Source organism: Ixodes scapularis, unplaced genomic scaffold (assembly GCF_016920785.2).
Source record: "Ixodes scapularis isolate PalLabHiFi unplaced genomic scaffold, ASM1692078v2 PGA_scaffold8__174_contigs__length_109621045, whole genome shotgun sequence".
Classification (NCBI taxonomy): domain Eukaryota; kingdom Metazoa; phylum Arthropoda; class Arachnida; order Ixodida; family Ixodidae; genus Ixodes; species Ixodes scapularis.
The window spans coordinates 46940134-46946782 of record NW_024609883.1 but is presented as its reverse complement, the minus strand read 5'-3'; the positions used below and the strand labels follow the sequence as shown (position 1 = coordinate 46946782).

The following is a 6649-nucleotide window of genomic DNA, read 5'->3' as shown; positions in this document are numbered from 1 at the left end:
AAAACACCATTTACAAAAATTAAATAAAATCGTCTTCATTCTCTCTTTAAGGGATACAGAACTCTAAAATAAAGATATGTAATTGCCTGACTCGGATGTCACAAAAGAACTTTCCGCGAACAGTGCCTTCAGCCTAATTACGTTGTGATATACACCTTTAGTTAGGACTGAAAATTAAATTAACGCCCATATCAAGGCATATACTCAAAAATAAAACTATTATGTGTAGCGACGCTATTAATCTACACGTGATGTTTTTCATGATAAAGGGACGATATGCGAGCATAAAGGCCTGTTCCCACATGCAGCGGAGCGCTACAAGCATAGCGCTGACCTCGTGCTGAGCACGTGCCGACGGGAGCGTTCACCAGCTTTGTACCGCACCGTCAAAACTGTTGCTCATGGCATACAATAAGTACCAGACGGCACGTGAGCAGCGCTACATCAGCTCTTCGCTGCATGTGAGAACCGGCCGTAAAACCCCAGCTTGCTCGTATAAGCTGAAATAATCTGTGTCGCTCAGTGAAGACAGCACACTGGACAGGCTCAGCAACCGATATCCCAGAACGCATGTTTGACCCTCAATATATTTCCGCCATCTTGAAAAAGAACGAGTGGTGCCCCCTAGAGACAGTAGGAGTCGCTAACCGCTGTGAATGGTATAAACCTGTGTAGGGCAGTCTAAAGTCGCACAGTATTTTTTCAGAAAAACGAGGGGGGGGGGGGGGGGAGGGGGAGGGGGAGGACCAGCTCATTCGCGAGACGCCTATACATTATCACAGGTAGGAAGCCTGCGCTGGGACGAGGGACGACTGAAAAGGAACTTAGCTACAGTTTTTATTTTGTCCATATTAGTAAAGCAAGAACAAAACTTATGCGTCACGCATATCTTTAAATACCTGTCGTCGGGAGGCGCTCCTGCGCTTTGAATGGATAGGATATTGTAGAATATTATTCAGATTCAAGCTTTTAGACGCCTAACAACATAAAATTAGTTCCACCTCTCACATTTCCATTCCTGCCTGCAGAAAATATTTAATTCTTCCTTAAAAAAACCTTACTGCGCTTTCTATAATAATTATGTTTGCATATATAAAAGAAACGTGCTAGCTAGATAGCAAAAACGTTCCTCTTTTAGAAACGAAACTGAGATCATAAATGTCAGCTTTTATCCTTGGATCTTCCACGCGCACATTTACCACAAATATACGCCTTGGCGCTCGTAAAAGTGTCCACAGAAACTTTTAGTAGGCCGTACGATAGAGCTCCGCGTTCAAAAGCTCGTTCCAGGGACGGCTTTAAAAAGGGGGGAGGGAGGGGCAGAGGCCAGCGGGTCCAGCGGTCACGTGCTCAATCCACGCTTCGAAGTGACGGCACGAGCTCCTGCTCTCAAAGCGCAGTTTCTAGAATACAATGAAATAAAAGTAACTGTGGATTGATAACGCGCCAGTTAGGCCCGCAATCCTCAAAGCGTAAGGTCTACTAAAACTATTTTAATCAATGCCATCCTCGCCGCTATTCCAGGTATCTTCAGAACACTTTAAAGGGAGATAAAGTTTCACGAGATACAAGATTGGCCTTTACAGCCAACTAAGTTTCGTTATACTTATAATTAAACTGAATACGGAGGAAGGTTTTCCGACTGACGCGTGAAATATTACCTGCCTCAAATCGAGAGAACAATGGGAAGAGCGCTCGTAAATTCCGTCTACCACGAAATGCTGAAGGTTTTCAAGCCTTTATTTAGTCGTTCTCCCCGACTAAAAGGCAAGATCGCCACAAGCTTCTCGGTGAGACTGTCAAGAAAGTTGAACTCCAGCAATGAACACCTTCATCCCTTTTCTCCTCTCGGCGTTGCTCATGGCCTCACTCACTCAAGTAAGTGTGTCGGACGTTGTCGGTTATCTGAATAATATTTGCGACCGCGGCAAGACATAGGGCACCAAGCGTACCAAAAAAAAAAAGATTTTTTTTTTTTTTCAATTTCTGCTTTCCTTGTGGTTTGCGTGACTGCATAATGTCGGCCGCTGGCGCGATAGCCGCCGAAGTAAAGCGAGGAACGTTTCGTTGGTTGTGTCTAAAGCAACGAAAATGGCAGGAACGACAGACCTCAGGGAAAGTCACGACGCCGAATGGGCTTAAACATTAGGTGCGCCTTACATTGCATGACTGTCGTTAGTGTCCTATCAGCGTGTTGCATAGGTCGCACGGAAAGCATCCTACGCAGCCGGCGTCATCCAGACAATTGCAAGTTTCAGAATTTCAGAATTTGGAATACCAGCAAAAGCAAGCAATGTGCGCTTGCGTTAGCGTTGCGTGTTTTGCGTTTAGAGTGCGCGGTGCCCCAGACTGCGTCTTGAATTGGCGAATGGCGAAGGCGCGTATGCGCCGCGGCGAGCATGTAACTCAAACGCAAACACACAAAGGTTGCGTTTGTACGCAAAACCAAAACTCTCGATTGTGCTTTCATCGTTCATCAACGCAGTATGAGGTCACTAGGTAGTCCTTTGATCACCACCCTGAAAAAGGTCAAACCTCTGAGAGCTCCATCGCTTACGCCAACACCCTGCGGCGAGGGCGTTCTTGCGTTAGAACGCCGGCGTTCGGCGTTCAAACGCGTTCGACGAGTGCATCGGAGATAAAGGCTGCCTCTGTCTGTCCAAGCCAATGGAGGCTTGAGGGACGGGACCCGCCAGTCGAGCGGAGAGGTACTACACTGCAAAGTATCATTCCGTTGCGGGTATGTTTACACAGCCGTAACCAGACATTTATCAGTAATTTAGAAACGTAATAATTACATATTTTCAAGAGTAATCTTAAAGTAATTTTCTTACATTTTTTACGTAACGAATTCCATGTAATCCGTTACATTTCTTTTCAGGACCAACCCCCCCCCCCCCCCTTTTCTTAAGAAAGTTTTTTTCTTTTTTTTTTGGTACAGTCGAGCGCAGTGACACTGTCACGCGAATTGACCAGCGCAAAGGAAGTCTTGGCACTCTTCAGTTCCGCAAAGCCTTTTTTTCAATACCTCGGTGGAACGTGGTACCCCACCACTGAAACGCAGGGCTGCAAGCGGATCCACGCATGACCGTAATCCTGGAAATGCCTGTGCAGAACCAGCGCCGGAGACGCAGCCGTTCAGCGACATTCTGCCACCCTCGATGTATTGTAGCAGTATCGTTTTGTCGAACGATCCAACGGCATTGCGCTTTGGATGGCACGTCAGGATGGAACCAGACGACGTGTGTGTCATAAAGCACATTACGTTCTCGGCATGTGCCGAAGCCACCGTGGCCACCGCTGCACAGGCGAGCGCATACCTTTGCACCATATATTGCCGAGGCATCAAAGTCGAAGAAATTTGAGTAAGTAGACGAGATGACGCCCTGGGCATTGAAAAAGACTGAGCAATTGCTTCTTTGCCCAGGCTATGGAATTGAGCCAGTAAGAGCTGGTCAGTGTGTCCAGTTTGGTTCCATGCACTTCGCAGAAAACTGCTGTGTGACAACAGCTGACGAAGAGCTTGTTTACGATGCAAATATACAAAAAAGCTCATCCAAAAACCAGACGTACAGGCTCAAGAAAAAACGTCAAACGACATTTAAGCAACGGATTGCCAGGAAGTCCCTTCAGCTGTTCTGGGCGAAAAAAAGTCTAGAAAAAGCCCAAGGAAGTGTTGCAGAGCTTCGGGCAGTCACAGAAACAATTTCCAGCTCATTTTTGGAGGAGAATATCAGGAGCCTCTCACCAAAGCAGCGTCTTGCTGTAAGAACCTGTTTTGAGGCGGCATCCAGAAAATCAAGCAGAGGCATGGCGTACGACATGCAGTGGGTTCTGGAGTGCATTTTGATGCGCATGAGAAGCCCCCAACTCTACGAGTATGTTAGAAGACACAATATTCTTGCCTCGCTGAGCAAGTCGTGCCTGGACAAACACATACAGGGATTTAAAAGCATGTTTGGTTTCAACACCAGTGTGTTTTCAGCTTTGGAAAAGAAGACACGAGACATAGACGAGTTCAACTGCCATGGTGGTCTTGTGTATGACGAGATTAAGCCCTCGGAGAACATCAATTTGACGGCATCTGTTGAACTGAGTGGCATCGTTGACCTCGGTCCTTTCATGGAGGATAGCAGCGAGACAGCACTGACTGACCACGGCCTCGTCGTAGTATTTCAACCCTTTAAAGGCAAGTTAATTTAAATAAGTTTGTCGTGATGGCGATACGATTGTATACTTTTTTTGGTTGTTGTACATCCTAGAGCCTAGTCCACCTAGTAAAGTTTGTGATGTCATTTACAACATACTTGCTTCAGTGATGCCTAAGCCCTGATTTACATTTTTATATTTCTCACAGTGAAACATCTTATTGTTGCAGGAAAGTGGACACAAATCCTGGGAGTCTTTGCTTCCAGAGGCAATGTAAAGGCGCCTGTCCTCTCGAAGATTCTCCTGGAGGCTACGATACTGGCTGAAAAATCCGGCCTCTTCGTCGATTTCTGGGAAAGTGATGGTGCTCCCTGGAATCGCTGTCTCTGGAAGCTGCTCGACATCCAAGTTGGGTAATTTCCGTCCCAGAATTACAGTGAAAAGCTTTTTTTTTTTTTTGCTTACCTCCTGTTATTCACAGAGATTCCTTACTTGTGCAGCTTCGTCTAAGGAAGTCACCTGCAAGGTTCCCCATCCTGTCGACACAGCAAGGAGCCTACACTTCATCTTTGATTTTCCTCATCTGATCAAATGCGTGCGGAATACCTTTGTCTCAAAAGGCGTACAGATTCCATGTGTTCATGCTCATGTTGATATCATCAAGGAGGCATGGAAAAGGGACAAGGAAGCATTGACGCTGAAAGTGATGCCACACACAACACAGACACATGTACAACCAAACACGTTTGAAAAAATCTGTGTGAATTTGGCTTTTCAACTGTTCAGTCAAGAGGTGTTGAAAGGGCTTTTCTTTTACAAAGGTGACTTGGAAAGAAGGTTTAGAACAACTGAGCCAACAGAGCAGTTTGTAAAGCTGATGGAGATGTTGATCTTCGTGATGTCATCCAGGATCCCGTCTAAGGGCCTTCGAGCCCAGTCAGGAAGTGCCCAGTTTTTGAAAAGGTTCAGTGCCTTCTTAAGTGAATGGGAAGAGCACGCTGCATGCCCAACACGCTGGTGGATTCCGAAGCGCAGGGACTGCTCTTGGACTCCGTGCGACTCTACAGAGCACACTGTCACTTCTGGGCTATCTGATTACCTCAGTGCACTACAGGTACTTGTTGACTGCAAACCTTAGTCAAGATAAACTAGAAAACATCTTTGGGATTATGCGACAATCCTTTGGATGTAATGACCACCCTCCCCTGAGCAGTTCTTGGTCAATATTAACAACCTAACTTTCTACAGCCTTGCAAGACCACCAAAAAATGGAAACTCGCCAGCTGAACTTGTAACTGCACTTTTGCAGCCATCTGATAACGGAAAAGAAAAGGCTGCTTGTGTAACAGCACTCATTGATGAACTCTTGGACGAGAAAGGTCTGGCTCATGCTGCAGTTCTGCTAAAAGAGCACAGTAGCCTGATTGACCACCACGTCTGTGTCGAAAAAAGAAGTGACAGTCGGCTGATATACTACGTAGCGGGTTATGTTGTCCGCAAAAACTCCGAAAAAATTCCCGTGCCCAGAATGTGCATCTTGCTTGAGTGTCCTGCTCCTGCAGGCCGAGTGCAATGACAACACCTCATTGACGAGAGAATTCGATCATGGGGGTTTGCTGTACCCTTCAAAACCACTTGAGGCACTGGTGACCAGACTGGAAAACGCCTTCACTGTGTTCTTTACCAGGAGCAAGCTCCATGCTAAGAGCGTGATCTGTTTTCTGCGCTTCCTTCAGGGGCATGCGCTGCAGGAGGTTGGCTGCAGTGAGCATGGACGCTTGGTCACAGCAAATGTCATCAAATTCTATGCTCTGACCAGGATGCATTTCTTTGCTAAGGCTCTTAAAAAGGGTCGAGATTCCCAAAGGGAAAAGCAAAAATTTCTCAAAATGAGGCGAAGCCGGTGAGAACCGGACTGCAGTACTGGGGAGGCAGAGCACACTAAATAAATCTTCGCGTACAAGGACCTGGAATAGACATTTAGCTTTGTGATGTTTTGTGTGGATGATTCGCAAGTTTGTATGCTGTTTTTTTTTTTCTTGTGCGAATATACCTTTAACTTCATTTCCAAAACGATAAGGAGATGAAGGGATTGTTTATTACACGCGCTGCGCTTGCTGGCTTCTGCAACGGTCGATTAGTAAAATAAAAATGAATGGCATGTTCCCCACGCTCTCGTCATCGTCTCATTTTAGCGATTTACTTCCAACCTTTCCTACATACAAGGCGAGCGCGTGCAGCAGATGCAACTACACTCGAGCGCTTCTCTTTTGCCCGTACCGCTCCGCGCGGTCTGTCTCCAGCGAGCTGTGGAGAACACCCGCCGAAGCAGAGAGGTTTTGCAAGACTCGTAGAGAAGTGGTCTTTATATATATATATATATATATATATATATATATATATATATGTGTGCGTGTGCGTGTGCGTGCGTGTGCGTGTGCGTGCGTGCGTGCGTGCGTGCGTGCGCGCGTGCGTGCGTGCGTGCGTGCGCGCGTGCGTG

At 46.5% G+C, this 6649-nt stretch overlaps 1 pseudogene; it reads left to right on the top strand.

Annotated features, from left to right (window-relative positions):
* Nucleotides 1-3378: 3378 nt before the first annotated feature.
* Nucleotides 3379-6056, top strand: LOC120837816 (annotated as a pseudogene).
* The last annotated feature ends 593 nt before the right edge of the window (nucleotides 6057-6649 follow it).